Genomic DNA, 16,944 nt, shown 5'->3' with positions numbered 1-16,944 from the left:
AGTGGCGGGTTAAATTTCCGTCCGACTGCCGATCTACGCCTCCGGGCTGTTTACAGAACCCTTCCCTGATTGGTCGTCGATAATCATTCATGTCGTACAATGGCACCGTACGCCATTACGCCATTTGTGAGTGCTAATGGAGCTTTGTTACTTTCATTAGCGACCTGCTGTCCGCAAGGGGTTGACAAAAGTGAGGCCCACCGTTTGAAAAAATATGCTGGCCCATTTGTTTGCCAAGGGGGCTCACGCGGATTCGGCCAAAGAATGTGGTAGTTCCCCGATCAGTTTGTCGTTATGGTCGGTTATCGATGGATTTATGTAGCTTTGAATTCAAACCTTTGTTAACTATTCGGTACATTCGGTAAAAATACGGTTTGCTTAAATTTAAAACTGACCCCATCCTGTAGATGTATCTTAAATCTCTAAAATGAGCTCCTTATCTTACTATATTGTTAAGAGAAATGCGTACGGGCTACGCCAGGTACGAGTACGCCACACTACGTGTCGCGTAACAGGCTTCACTGAGGTTGCACTCAAAATTTCATGCATGTAGCTCTTTTTATTCATCGGATGGTCTGCGGATAGATAGACAAAGAATTTTTCAAACCCCCCGGCAGACTAAAATAAAATTGGGTCATCATACTGGGTTGGGCTTTAATGTCGCTTAGCCAAATTCCGTGGATGGACATCCACCATCGTATAACTAATAAAGAGTCTTTTTAGGAATGAAGTTTCATGCAAAACGCAACATGTCTAGACATAACTCTTCCACGACATGATACATTCACTTTTTTGGTTCATAAGGTTGGACTTCATAGCACTGTCAATGATTGCAAACAAATTCATCAAAATGTGTTGTTAAGATGGTTTGCTACGTGTGTTAATGCGCCACCTGGCAAAAATATCATATGGTTGAATTCTGTTTCTTTACAATTTTTTTTATTCTTTATATTCTCGTATTATGGTTATCCATAAAGTGTTCGCTAACGCTCATCCAAATTCCATGGTGTGTTCAATGCACCATCTCGAACTCTGTGTTTCTTAAGTAAATATGGAGCTTTATGCAAAATTTTAATTCTTTATGTCAGTTCGTTTTTGAGATACCGTTTTAAACAAACATACATAACACAATTTGTCCATTGCTTAGAGTGATAGGCTTCTCTAAGATTATAAAAAAAACAACATATCCATGTCAAAATTTTGGAAGGATTTATGTATGATTTAATGGTTTCCACTATGTATAAAATGTTTTTAAGAGTTGCCCTTCTCATTTTAACCTTTTAAGTCCATCGACATTTTTTATTTATTTATTTATTTATTTACGGCAATACACCATTTTACATAGAAATTGTACAACTGAAAACAACAAAGAAGAAGGCTGCTGCACAGAAAAGACATTAATAACAATCAAAAGAATGTGCAAGGACTAATAAATACAATTATGAATAACAGCTGTTATGACAACAATCATAGATAACAATAGTAAATAATAATAAAAAATAACAGATTATAAATAACAGTAATAAATAACAGATTATAAATAACAATAATAAATGGAATTATAAATAACAATAATAAGTAACGATAGTAAATAACAATTATAATAACAAGGATAGTAACAATTAATAAATAAGAATTGACGATTGATAATAGAATAAATTAACATGCATAATGCTTATTTACAGCTTAGTTAAATTAGTAGTATGAAAACATGTTGAGTTACTTTAGGATGAAAGCGAGTGCACACCGCTTGAAAGATTCTGTAGAAGGGCCAAAGAAGTCAAGATCAGCACAGGCATCATTACCAAGTCTCATTATGCGGGGTAGAGTACTGTAGTAGGTGTAGTTGGTCGGATGGAAATTCCTTGAGAAAAGCTGAGGGTGACGAGACTGACGAGGTACATGGAAGTTTATCATCTGAAGGATATTCGGACAATCAATAAGGCTATTTAGTAGTCTGTAGAGGAACATGAGATCCAGTAGAGCCCTGCGAGCAGCCAAGGAAAGACATTCGTCATAGCTTTTGGAAGAAACATCAAATATAGTAAAATGAAGACAGTAGAGTACAAGGTAGTGATTTTTATAGTGCTAATAAAAATTGTACTAAGGTCATATATAGGTTTTGAATCTGTGCCATATTTAACTTAGAGAAGTCTAACGTATTCGACCGAGCGGACAAAAACCCCTAATGTTTCAAGTGTGAATTAAACAATTTAATTTTACGATTCTGCTGTGGTAAAATTACTTTTAGGCTAATTTAGTTGTATTATCAATTAGTAATAATAATACAAATTTTAACACAATTAAAATTGTAACTATAACGGATAGATAGATCCAAAAGGGAATCACAATGACTATAAAGACGGCATGACTGACAGTTAAAAAGCGATTAAACGAAACAAGAGCGAAATTAACGAGTGTCGGACGAGGGACAAGGGGGGGGCGTCAAGATGAGGAGATAGGGTTAAACGGTGTTTACACGGTATCTAATTAAAACAAGAAGCCTCGCTGCGTGACCATCATGCGAGATTTAGAGAAGGTCGTTAAATTAATTGTTTAATTGTCTCAACTCGCTCAACAGGTTGAAGGGGTGTGTTGAATGGGTGGCGAGGGTTAATTACAAAGCAGGAAGTGTTGATTCCCCCCTTCCCCCCTCGCGTCTCTCTCACTTAATAAACGTCTTCATCCCCCAGTAATTAGAACAACCAAGGACATCCGCGCCAGTTGGCTTAATTGTTCCACAGCCGCGCCACACAGCGCAGTGCCGCTTTGTTCCATTGTCTTAATTATCTTTGGAGAGCACTTATTCAGTTCCATTGTCTCATCAATTCCTCTCTCGTTTATTGAATTAACTACTTTTTATTCATTGAGTATTATAAACAATCAGGTTATTGGCTGAGCCTTAGAGAAGTCTACCACTCGAGGTACTGGAAATATTTCATTTCTGTCTGTTGCACGACATATCGAAAACGAACTGACCCATGGACTTGGAATTGAGCACGAAGCTTCATATTTATATGAGGAACACTGAGTTAGATTTTGGTGCACGACACTTATGCGATTTGGCTGAGCGTTAGCGAAGATGTTTACACTGGTCTTATTGATAGCCATGATGACAAAGATATAATAGCAGAATAAATTGATTTGTAAACAAACTCAGTACACTAATAAGAGATGTGACAGCACTAATTAATACAGCTTAATTATCTCGCATACAGCATCATTTTACGATGACCTGGTGTGCAGAATTTTATTGATACTGGTATTAAACCCTGTTTAATGAACAAAAATGAGAATGTATCATGTGGCTAGATATATTGAGAAAGACTTCAGGTGATGGACTTCAAATTTTTTATGAAACTTTATTTCTACATAGACAAGAATGAACATGATGGTGCATGGTCCAACCATGGAATTTGGCTGAGCATCATCGAACTTTATCACTAGGAAGGCTGACATAATTTCTCTTTTGTTTGCCTGGGGATGTAAAAATATCATCATCTGTCGTTGTATGAAATTACCTATAGGCTTGAAGTTTGGCATTGAACCTCAGAGAAGCCTGTCACGCTTAGTGTGGCGTACTGCTGCCTTGTTTGGCAAAGTTCACAAAGAGTATTGAAATAACATTGTAAAAGCAAGTATTCTTCAATCAATGTGTTTTTAAATTCATTATTTTGACTTTTTTATTTTGCTAAAATATTTTTTTGTTTACCATTATGCAATAATATGAGTATGCACATGAAATAATATAATTATAATAACAGCAGTAGAAATTGGGTATTTGAAATGTCAGTTAACGTTTTATTACTTTCCAAACTGTAATTATACTATTAATTAAACTGTATCTTTATTAATTGTATTAAAGTTCACTTTTTATTTTTAGAGTTCACTTTTTTTTTCTTTTACTAAATTCCAAACAATAGAACTATTTTAAAACGTCATAATATTTTATACTGACATAACATGTCAGTATAAAATGTCACTGTTTGTGTATAGAATCGGAATGGATAGGATTATCTTGTTTGATTCCTAACAGGAGTGAGTAATATTCCTTATAGTTCAATAAGTATTTCACAATTTATGGATTATTTCGAAGTACACTTAATTTGTAGAACTGAATACAGTAATAGCGTAATATTTGACAGCCTTTCAAGTATATGTTTTTGAGTAACGAGATTTTTCTGAGAGTTAACAAGTGTATTAAATATCACATTAACGGATCTGTACTCAAATTTGCAAACGAATGTTATATTACAAGTACATCAGTTGTTTGGCGCTTGCCCTACATTCGTGTTGGCAAATCGGTTTTGAATTTAACACCTAGGAGGCCGTCACGCCCCTTGTCACTTGCCTTGTTATTATCCTCGCCCCTAGAGGAGATCCGGTAACCTCAACTCCGACCCTGGTGATACAGTCGTTGCGAGGAGTACAATTGGCGAAATTCAATAATTGAAGTCGAAGGACAATGGCAAAGTCAGCTTGAGGAAGGGGTGAGTAACTCTGACAAAAGGTCGCTGTTTAGTGACTCCGCCTAGTTGTCACCTCCTGATAGTTTCTGTAACCGTCAGAGTAGACGTTGCCCCTGAGGAGGGCCCGTGAAGCGAGACCGAAACGTCACTGCGGACGATGCCGTCTCATTCACATTCAATGAATCTGCAGAACATTGGGTTTTGCAGAACAGAATGGAGTCATGTTGGTACTAAAACAATGCCAAAGATGTGTTTAGTACTAGTATAATTTTCTGTGTTATCAAAAAATAAAGAATAGTTCCTGGGCAATTCAGGTACAACTATTAAATATGACATGTTTGTTATTTATCCGTCAATTTCTATGATTCGTTGCAAAAAACGTATATGTTATTTATTTTACACGTACACTCTTCCCTAAGTATAAAATAACTACAGGTGTGTTTTGATTATTCTTAATTTTCACGGTCGTCATTAAATATGGTACTAAAAATTCCCACACTCAACGATACCAAGCTACACTAAAGGAACCTTTTATTTGTAACGGATCTCCAAAACTAAAACTGTCAGAAATTTACCCACTGTGTTCACGCAGTAAAAAACACGTTTAACATAAAGATAGTTTACGTTTTTAAGTACATTTATGTAAAATTCTCATTAAAATACCAAATTTATATTTTGGTTGTATATTTCTTCAATCCTTCCGAACGTCGGTACTGAAACTGTCTATTAAGCTGGTTAGCTATTGCTTATCGCTTTTTGTTGGAGTATAAAAATATGAATATATTTTAAATTATGATATATAACACTGATACTCACACACATTTGCTACTTCAGAAGTAATGTTGCTGAACAATTTAAAAACTTTCTCGTCAAAATGGAACTTACGCCTCAAAAACTCGCACTTGAAAACATATAAGGATAGATTATCCTATTTAATGTGTTTTTATGTTATAATATAAAGAAACCAGAATTTGCAATCCTTTATTCTTCATTAGTTTGGTTATTCATGCACCTGTACAGTATTTAATTGTACAATCCGTAAGTGACAGAGAACGAAATCAATTTACCTACAATGGGTGGCTCTTGAATTTGTTGCTCTTCTTGGAAGTTTTTGTGATTGAGTTTCTTTTCGGATGGACACCTCTAATGTTCGAATTTAACACTGACAAAGTCGAGTCATTAACACCTTTGCAAAGCTGTAAGCTCTCTCCCTCCTGTTTTAACCGCCTTTGTGAAAATTGATTCGGAAAATTATTTCAACCTCTAACCAACCAAAGACTTGACACCTAAGAAAAGTAATAAAAGTCGGCAATTACGAGATGATTCCCCTCGACCGCCTAATCAACCTCAATCTGGGGTTGGGGGTTGATCTGAGAAAACAAGGGTGAAACCGGTCTTAATTCCGAGTTACACAGCTTAATTAAGCATTCTTACCGAACGCAAATCGTTTTCCTCCGAGCTGCGGAATGCAAATATTTGGATGCTTTTGCCCCGCATAATTCAAGACGCCGCCGCCGCCGCCCGAGAAGCACCCCTCTAATTAAAATCGAGGGAGAAAATCCTGAGACGCCGACGTCTTCCCCCCTCGCCCCCGGGCTCTCTGCGTCGGGGCGATAAAAAAGAATATTGCGTTTGTTAATTTCCCCTAAAATGCAGCGGCTTGCTTTTTTAATAACGAAGGGTGCGGGCGAGCGTTCTGCCCTTTCCCAATTCTCCCCCGTGCACTTATCCCCGTTAGCCATATTTTCAGGCGAAATGCCCTCTTTGTGAGGGAAAACTTGTCCTGATCACTTTATTCTTTCAAAAAAGAAATTACCCCCCTACATGGAAAACCAGAAGGAAAAAGAAGTGTTTTTGTCATTAATCAACAGGAAGTCCAAGGAATAGTCGAGAATAAGACTACTTCTGCCTGTTCTATGTGGGATAGCTCTTGGTAGAAAGGTCCTTGAGACTTGAAACTCTGGACTTTGGTTGCTCTTGGATCAAGGAAAAACTCTATTGATTTTACGGCCAAAGGGTAAACTTAAAGGAACTAATACAAGTATAAAATGCAAATTGGTCTTTTGGATAGTCATGATAACATCACAATATTCATATGCCATTTTATCACAAAACAGCAATATGTGTGATGAAATTACTTTGTTGGATTACTTGATGAGACTTCGGTTCTTTCTCATGAGTTCTTAGATAATCCTGTTTCGGTTTATTTATTTGTTGATACCTCTTTGTACTCGAGCCTTCTTTAACAGTGATTATTACTGAAATAATTCACATCATTACAGATTTTTAAATGGACTGTTAATTTTAATGCTTTTAGGTGTTAATTGTGGATGGGCCTTTTGACACCATTGTCAATATGGGATTTATCCGTGGTTTTTACGTTTGAAAGCATTCTGTCCCATCATGGTCGATGAGATTAAAGCACAAAACCCCTTGGAGAAAATTCTAATAACAACGATAAAGATTTTAATCTAACAAACAGCTAGAACACAACGTTTTGAATACGGGTATCTTACTTGTTCTTCAGGTGAACAATGATATGCGACACAGAATCATATCGTTGAACACAGCAAAGTCGAGTAATTTGTATAATTTATCATACCCAGAATGAAACAAGACACAATGTCGGCGATCCCTCTAAAATCGATCAGCACAACTCTTGTTTTTATTGCTTGTCTACGTAGAGTGCTTTTATGTGTTGGGCGCAATTGTGACTCATTTGTTGTTTTGTATTCAACTTAATAATGAATTTGGCAGCTCACTGTGTGTGTGTGTGCTATGGTTCTTGGTATGTTTCGTTTTGTCACCTGAAGAAGGTAACGGTTTTCGAAACGTCATGTTTCCATCTTTATTGTAATTGTTATGTACGTAACCGTGGTTACTCTCAAACTGTATATTGTTAATAATGAATAGTAAACAAAGGAACAATGAGTGTTACTGTGAGATTGGCCAGGCATAGGCAGTCTGTGAGAGGTTTCGACCTCACTATCGACTGACGGCTTCTGCGTGTGACGTAATGTGAGTTTTTAAGGTTTCTTAATCCCTCGGTTAATAGGCTTACAGGCGCGAGCCGATAGTGGTGTGAGATAATTGTCAAATTATACATTCCTCCCTTAACGCTCTCTGGCCTTTGTTTGCCCTTCTTTTTTATTTGTGACGGTAATATCAAAGACTTTTCCCCGAAATTTGCTGTTTACTTATAAGAGAACATTGTTTCTATTGAGTATTTCACAATTAAAGCCGGTTTTTATTGAAGATCCTCAAAAGTTATTTTTTATGCCAATCAGTGTACAATATGAGTAAACATATAAGTAACTTATCATAACTCGAGATTATTTTTTAGAAACTTGGGGAAAACTCCGCTATAGTAAAAGTGACGGTAAAACCTCACACAACCTTTCTACACGATGTATTTATTGCTCTACCTTTCATAACAATACATCAATTCTAACTACTTAACCATTCATATTTATTTTATTTTAATAGAACATGTACGTGGCTATATTCGTTTAAACTCTTTGACTGAATTATATTATTTAAGTTGCCATTAACAACCGAAGGAACCTCTTAATTTTTTGTGTAAATCACGAACAAAAAAAATACTCTGTCTAATCGAAATAAAGTATTAAAATATTTATAAATACTTTGTTATAACGTTTGTTTGAGTTTATACATAAGTATTACGTGTTTTTGAGTGGTAATTAAATTTAATGGCTCCAAAATAGTTTACCTGAATTTTCACAATTATGTTAGTTATCAGCCTAATGTAAATGAAGAATTTACAACATTTATATACCAAAATTTATCTACTCGTCACTTATACCTACAGTCTGTCTCTCTAATTTTAATTTATGCAATATTCAAAAATAAATAACAAATAATTAAAAACATTACAAATTAAAGTATTAGATTTTTTTACTTACTTTTGTATTATGACTCTGATTGCAGCATTTGAATTAGCCTATTCCACAATGAAAACATTATTTGCGTGAAAACGTATTGCAGAAAGTGTGTCACTTGAATGTTTCTCTGACACAAGCCGACTCTCACACCTTTAAAGAAACCTAGTTAGTTCGTATTATTAGTTGACAGGATTGACCACTTGTTGGGGCTTCGGGACAATGTCAACATACTAGCCTGTAAGCCCGTGTCTCTTGGATGTAACCTTACATGATCCGTTGACAAAAATACCAAACTGAAAGCGGTATTTACCTGAGAAATTCTGCAGAAAGTGTGTCATATGAATGTTTCTCTGACACAAGCCGACTCTCACACCTTTAAAGAAACCTCGTTAGTTCGTATTATTAGTTGACAGGATTGACCACTTGTTGGGGCTTCGGGACAATGTCAACATACTAGCCTGTAAGCCCGTGTCACTTGGATGTAACCTTACATGATCCGTTGACAAAAATACCAAACTGAAAGCGGTATTTACCTGAGAAATTCTGCAGAAAGTGTGTCACTTGAATGTTTCTCTGATACAAGCTGACAATCACACCTTTAAAGAAACCTCGTTAGTTCGTATTATTAGTTGACAGGATTGACCACTTGTTGGGGCTTCGGGACAATGTCAACATACTAGCCTGTAAACAAGTGTCCCTTGGATGTAACCTAACATGATTCATCGACAAAAAATAACAAACTTAATGGTATTTATGATATTATGATTTATGGTAATGATATTTATCGGATTTATCTTTGAAAGGTCTATAGTAAAGTCCCTAAGACATTAAGCACTCAATTTCATTAGCTGCTTAGAAATAGGAGATACTAGTTTGCAAACACTCAGCCTGTAAATTGTTGCTTGCAAATGTTTTCGAATGTTGAAAAATAATTCATAACTAAATTCAATTCATTTGTATCTACACAAACGTTTTGCCTATTGCAATTTCTACTAATTTTCTATTTAAAACAGTGTACATTATAATAACACTTCATGAGTTAAAATGTTGTAATTTAATAAAAAGAGGATTTATAATTATACCTTCTTTAAGGGAACCAAGATAGTAATTATCCAACGGAAATAACGTCACAAGATACTAGTTTTTATAATTATACTCTCGATTATTCACTCTATCTTGGTGGTAAAATTTAGTTTGATAATAATTGTTATGGAACCTGTTGCTGCTTCTAAGGTTGAAATACGAAGAAGTCGAGAATAGTTCCAGACTTGTTCTGGAAGCTAGGATCGGTTTAAATTTCACCCACCGGGGATTTATTGTCACGAGGTTAGCTGTAATATCCATTTTCCCTCATGAGAAGTCCATGATAAAGACTCGATTCCCTTTGTGGGCCGAGAGAGCCGAGGTAGAGCGGAAGAAAATCACACGTTCCCTAAGGTGGAGCTTGAAGTTCAACTTCCCATATCAAGCAGTTTCCCTGCATACTGCTCCCCAAGATGAATGGATACCTGTCGCATTAATCACAAAGTTTCGGCAAGTTTATCCTCGCCTCACATTGTCGTGCGGTTTAATTTCCTTCTCTGTGTTCACGAGATGCTATCTTACTCGAGGGTTCTCGGAGGACGAGGGAAATTAGACAGCGTTTCAGGAGTTAGGATTTGTACACTTGTTCGCAGACTCATCTCATTATACATCCGGAACACCGGTGTGGTTTGGACGTTTATCGAACAAAGTATGTTCTGTATTTAAACAGGCAGTCGTATATACATATTTATCCAAACATTAAATATCTACAACAAAGCATTTTCATTAAGGAAATTTAATTTTATTCCATTTTAATTTCTGTAAGAAATAAAACATAAAAACAGTAAAATTTTAACGTACACCCAAAGCCGTAAGAATGCATAAAATCAACGAAAGCTCAACGATTCTATTCGTTTTAGTGTACACACACTTAAAAATACACGACGATGAAAAGAAAATGGATAACCTCAAGCTGGTGGTGTTGTAACGATAATTCTGCCTGCTTCAAGTTTGTAAAGCGCAGCTATTCCACTGCGCCTGCGTAATGTCAGCGCATGCGCAGTAAAACAAACGGTCGGGCCGACACAGGTGCGGGCGCGGCGGTCGCAGCCGATCGCCCGAGTTCGGCCCCGTTTTATGACGTTGTAAACCGATCTGCCCGTTTATGGCCTGACTTTGTATTAGCATACGCGTAATTGTCCAGCCGGAGTAATTGTAGTGTAAATTACATTGTAATTGAACTGTCTGCTCGCAAGTGTAAATCTCTGTAAACGCATTCCGAGAAGACTGCCTAGCTCGGGTACGGTGCCGTACCATACTTGCCGCCGGTAATTTACTGTCTTCCTAATGATTAGGTTTTATTTCTACCTTTTTCTTTCCGGAGTAAGAGGAGGGGCGAGGTGTAAAATTCACACCAAACTTCATAAATCATAACAATTCTCCGAGTTTAGTGCTCCGAGAATGTCTGTTCTTTTCTGGTCTACCAGCACACCGCCTGGTGGCTACATCGTAGAAACCTACATTCGTTCTCTTCTAGTCTCCTAGTACACCTCCTGGTTGTTACACCGGAGAAACATATATCAACACTCTTCTAGTTTCCTGCTACTTTTGATAACTACATCTAGTAAATTTTCATCTCTACTTTTCTGACCTACTGATGCACATCTTGGACAACAATTGGAAAACTTACATCCTTTGTTAACTGGCATACAACTATATTGTCTCGTGTTTCCATCATGGAAATTTTCATCTATTCTTTTCCGTTCTTTCATTTCATCATATTTTAATTATAACGTAGGTATAAAACATTATAGAATTCCAAATATATATCTCTTACAGATTTCAAAACTCTAAAACAACTAAAGGACTCTGCAATGCCGAGCTGATCCTCATTCTGCAGCATTGTCCTATTACCCTGGTCAGAGATAAAGGACGAACACATCCTTCCGATAAAACAAACAGGTGGACCGGAGCGATATCGGGCCAATTAGCGCAAGTAGAGGAACGGTGGACGCAAACCGGTCGGCACGCGCCGTCCATGTAAATCAGCTGATAGCACGGCACGTAGGAACACGTGTAGCTGTTATCTGTTATCACTGCGGGCGTGACGACGCGCTCTGGCGGGACGCGACGACCAGGACGACAGAGGAAGAGACTCATTACACAAACACTGCACTAATTAATCACTTGTAATTACACTCACTCAGTCAGCAGGAAGCGAGCGAGACGTGGAGGGCGGGTAAGTGCTAGGTGGGTGTTAACAATTAGCAACAGCAATGGAACTAGGATGCTCACTTGTGGCACTCCCAATTTCACCAGTTAACATGTCCACGTCATTTAGTTCCAAGGGAGGATATACGTAGACGCAGACAATGTAGAGATAAAATGTCATTGATTTGGATACTTAACACTATTTTTCCCTTCCTTACTGAGAAAAATAAGTATTTTTGTTCGTAAGACCTGGTAAGATTCAAATTTACCACGTTGTTGACGGAGAGTATAACAAGATAATGTCTGCACAGTCATAATAAGTTACAGCACATCTTGTACTTTTAAATAGCAGGAAAAAGTAACACATAATATTTAAAAACAAATAAATACAATTTTTAGATTGTTAAATAGTGAGATTCTCTAATGCTAGCAGTGTCTTGAAAGGTAAATACAACCACGGAAGAAAAACATGTTGGATTGTATAAACATCGTTTTGTAAAATACGTGAACAAATGTCGTTTCTGTTACATAATTCTAAGAAGCGTATCTTCCAAGAGCCTTTACTTGCGTTAATAATAATTATGATCATTAAAATGATAAATTTGTGTGATCTATCTAGTTCAGCACATTTTGAATCAACGCTTAGTCCGGGACTTGAAGAGTCCTTCTTGTTCACACAGATAAAACCAATCACCTCCAACAGTAGAGATGATAACATGTTTAAAAAAGTTGTCTACTTATAAAGGGTCTTCAAAAAGTTCCGTTTCAATTAAAAGTTGGAAGTAACAATGAACCGATCGCATTTAATTCGGCCCGTCTATTCGCCCGGGGTGGGGCTCCCTTCCCTTAATTCTGACGAAATGAAAAAAACACCCCCTCACCCTAACATTACATTATAGATTCTTTTCCTCCGCTTTGAATGGGCCCCTTCGATGTCTTGAGGAGCCTTCGAGCATTACAAACATTCGAGGGAGGGAGAATTGATATTTTAGCTTGAACCAAATGAGTTTCTCGGTCCAAGACATTTTCAAGTCCTTTCTTAGCACCCAGGCAAGGCACGGCGTTACGCCTTTATTAATTGCATTAAACGAAATGAGCTGAACACCCTTTATCTTTGACTTTGAAGAGGCTTTAACGCTTCTCTCGCATTTCCATTATTTAAACGCGACTAAAATATTCAAACAGCGTTCCTGAATTAATATCACAGCATTGTGAATGGCTCCGATTTGGAACATTAATTTCGTGAATTTATCTCAAATGAATCTCCTTTTAGTTGGGTTCAGTAAATTCAAACTTTGCAAATGTTTTAGGGTTTGATAAATTAATGATAACTTGACGTTTCCATTGAGCTCTGTAATGTAATTTATCTAGTATTTTTTCCATACTTTCTCTAAGTAATTATAAATTGTGACTATTGTTTTTCAACTCGCTTCGCTCAGTTTTCACTCTTTCAACTCGCCGCTGCACCGCGCCGCTGGGTGGGGCGTCGCGGTCGACCGGGGCGAGCAGGTCGAGAACCCTGATGGGCCCAATGATAAAGCATATTCGAGTAATTCTATTAAAACAATGCCATGCCGCCCCACGCCCACAGGAAAGGAAGGCCTTGTTTTAATTGACCATCTGTTCCCAATTATTTACATAGCGCGCTGTATGATGCGTGTATATTAGTCGTAATTTCCGTGTTAACAACCACAAATTACAGAGGGGGTTTAATTACGGCTGGACGTGTTAAGAGTGCCAACGCACCGGTATCTGATGGTCTCGCCGCCACCCCGCTCCGCCGCCCTCGAATTGTCCGTAATGACACGCGTTTTTGCATCTCGTCGCGGCAGCTCCCACTGCGCCGGCGCGGTTTTGTAATTTTAATTTGTTCCTTCTTGTCATCCCACTTATCTCGGTCGTGACAAGTTAAACTCACTGTTCCACATAAGCCACGGAAGTGTTGAGAGGTAATAGAGCAATCTTGGAGATCTTTCGACCCATAGTATTGTTGCTCTGCTGCAATGCAATGCAAAGAAAATAAAATTATTTTAAAATTGACATTTTTGGACTACAATTACTTCAAAACTATATACACCAAATTTGCTTGCGTTATTCAATTTATATATTTACGAATTGCCGCCGGAAGTATGAAGAGGTAATAGAGCAATCTTGGAGAACTTTCGACCCATATTATTGTTGCTCAGCAATGCAAAGAAAAGAAAATTATTTTAAAATAGACAGTTTTGAACTACAATTATTTCAAAAATATACACCAAATTTGTTTGCGTTATTGAATTCTATATATTTATGAATTGCTTTAAGGACTATACCAACTTACCCTCCCAACAGATTATGGTTGCTTTATTGACTAATTTTATTCTGAGAAATGTTCTAGAGAAAAAGAAACTTATTGAATCCTTTAATTTTATTTAATCTATTTGATCATTGAAGGTAAAATAGTAAGAACTCACACCTGGAAATGAATAAACAGTTGTAGGTTATAAATCGGCTTTCGACAATTTTAACCGCATGGGGAACGGAGCAGTGCTGTGCGGAGCGTAGAGGCCGGATTGGCGTGATTGAACCGTTCGTTAAGCTCATTGCCACCCGCGCCGCGTCATTAAACTGTCACCAAAACCGGAAGTGACAATCGGATGTGTAACAACAAAGCAGGACCGGAAGTTACGTAACAGATCCATCTCGCAGACACTGTCCGGTCCGGGTGTATCTCATAATCTGACTTCAGATGGACTGGTTGAATTTCTACCAATTTCACTTAGTGTATACGATGAATAGTGAAACACGAGTGTTTGGAATTACCTGTCCCCTGTTGAGATAATAAGATGGAAAAGTTTACATACATTCGCAGAACCTTTGAGGTGGAACATTCGGTTGGGATAATTCAAAAATTTTTAGTACTTTGTCACAGCTCTGACATACCGTTTCTAGAAACAAAAGAAATAGAAGAAAATTTCCGTTTTTATTCCAAGAGGAATTGTATACATTGCATGTAATATTTAGGAGCATCATAATCAGCCCATATAAATCTTAACAGGCTATGACTTTGGAATTACTACATAGTAATTTACGAAAACAGATTGCACCATCATTAAAACTTTGATTTTTATTGTAATGAACTCGGTGTAGGAGCGATGAAATACCTAGAATTATTTTTAAAGTTTAGCTAACTGACGAGAATTTTTTAGTTCACAAAGAGAACCAAGCGAATTAGTGGAGCTTGTTAAACAAGCCCTTTTCTGAACTTATTTGGATCTTATTAGAATAAATTCGTGCCAGCCCCTTCTTATTTGAAGAAAACGCAAAGGAATTGTCATTTTCTCTATGGAGTTCCGAACTTTTCCACTGCTACAAATGCAACCTGCTCAATTACCACCTCATTCCACTTGATGCATTCATTTCGCCAATCCTGCTTCCATTACTACCTGCAATTCCGATCCCAATTCCGCTAATTCTTCCAGATCTCGTTTTCACAATTACTTCTCCAAATTGCCGTAAAGGAGTCGTGGCTGCAATTCCCGTCTCGTATAATAAACAAACACTCTAATGTCCCTTAATCCTTTCACTGTGGTGAAACATCGCGAGTTCCTGCGACAGCACTCCACATCACCGCCGGTATATATCTAATCCATCAATCTGTACGGTGCCTGTTCGATTTCACCTGCTTTCACAACTTTGTCTTTCAAAATTTATAGCGTTGTCAGCGCGTTTCCCAACTTCGCGGACATTTCAGCTCTGTTTGCGCTGTAACTGATTCCCGTTTCCCACACAGCTTGGGCACGTCTTTGTCTTAGCGGACGGCCGGGCAGTTGGGCAAATGGGAAAGTTGAAGGCTGGTGTGATCGTTAACTTACGAAACGCTGTAATGTAAATAAGAAGGCGCGATAACATTTGGGCAGCACATTATGAAACGGAGGGCACCACTCAAAAGGAAAGGAACACTTAATGGAGATACGGTATCGTCTGGAAATTGAGAAGTCCTGCTCTTCGTAGACGTATATCGTTGATGATGGGAATTTTAAATTGGGGGGGGGGTTGGAACTTAATTTGGTCGTGTTAATTCCCAAGAATTGGATCAAATTTTGATTGAGGAAGTGGATAAAAAAAGCTTTCCCTAGAGCAGTCTTGGCAGACAGTTGAAACGGTGTCGCCATATCATTGCTGACCACCACATGCCCTCTGATGTTGAGATGGGTCAGTAATTTTCCTACGTGTAAAACTGGCAACACTGTTTGGCGCGGGGTGTAGGGGGGAGATTGCAACAGTCACTATCGGTCTATTTTGGCGTGGGCTGCTCTAGTTTTGATACAACTGTCTTATGTATCATGCGTTTTTAAATGCACTAGGATAAGTTACAGATAATCATAAAAGCGAGATGTTGACTTTGAAAACTGTTTCGTAGAAGGACTAAATAATATCTTAAGACCTTTGGAATCTGTGACCGAAAGACGGAGGTTGAAAGGCGAAGGGAAGCACGTCCAGAGTCCGGTATGTTGTACGGGGCGGACGGAACCTGAAGCAATTGGTACAAGCTATCACAAGCCGAGCTCGGCGAACAGGAAACTTTAATTAACCCCATTGACAGAGAATCTGAGCGCCAAGCCGGGCTTGTCCCACCACATTTGTTCGACTAATAGATAAACACTTTGACAAATTTTGTACCAGCAGGTCAGGAAGAGCTTAGCGGGGCCCGCTGTAGGACCGTGGTGCGAGTTAAACAGCTGTTTCCCTATTATATTATATTTCAAACGATGATTCTACTTGTAAGTTAATAATTTCTTCCCGTATTGAATTAAAAATATGTGAAACATCCTCTAGATTTAGTTTCGAATGAGGACGGAACCGTTGTAGTGACCGTCCTGATCTGCTCCTCCCGGGAGGAGGTGAGGAGGGACGTGTTGTTCCGTCCTCAACGGGTGGGCGCGCCTATGGAAATGAGCCCGACTAATGATCCAGCCAATGTTTAGATTGTAGCCAACACCGTACGTGAGTTGAATTTGGGAACTTATACAGTTTCGTTTCAACTGTAATGAGACTGTTTAATCGATTCTGTTGTTAACCGCTAACCAAGATGTCCCTAATCATACCCAAAGCCGTCACCTCGATTTCTTGTCCAACGAATGGTCTTTTTCTTCTTAAATGACCGTTTTGAAGCCAAAAGCGTGGTTGACGCGAGTTCCCTTAGGAATTCAGAAGAGCCTCAAGATGTAACGCAATCACTTCTACACCAGGCGACTTTTTTATGAAGTTTTTGAGAGGCCGTTGTTCATAAGTCCAACAGCATTGAGCCTATGGTTATGTTTATAATTTTTTTAAGGAGTTTTTTGAGAATTATTAGT

At 38.0% G+C, this 16,944-nt stretch overlaps 1 protein-coding gene across 4 annotated transcripts in view; it reads left to right on the top strand.

The window, feature by feature from the left end:
• Positions 1–16,944, top strand: part of LOC124353629 (zinc finger homeobox protein 4) — a 218,015-nt gene that overhangs the window by 196,574 nt on the left and 4,497 nt on the right. The window lies entirely within an intron of this gene.

Source organism: Homalodisca vitripennis, chromosome 2 (genome assembly GCF_021130785.1).
Source record: "Homalodisca vitripennis isolate AUS2020 chromosome 2, UT_GWSS_2.1, whole genome shotgun sequence".
Taxonomy (NCBI): Eukaryota; Metazoa; Arthropoda; class Insecta; order Hemiptera; family Cicadellidae; genus Homalodisca; species Homalodisca vitripennis.
This window is presented reverse-complemented; position numbering and strand designations above follow the sequence as displayed.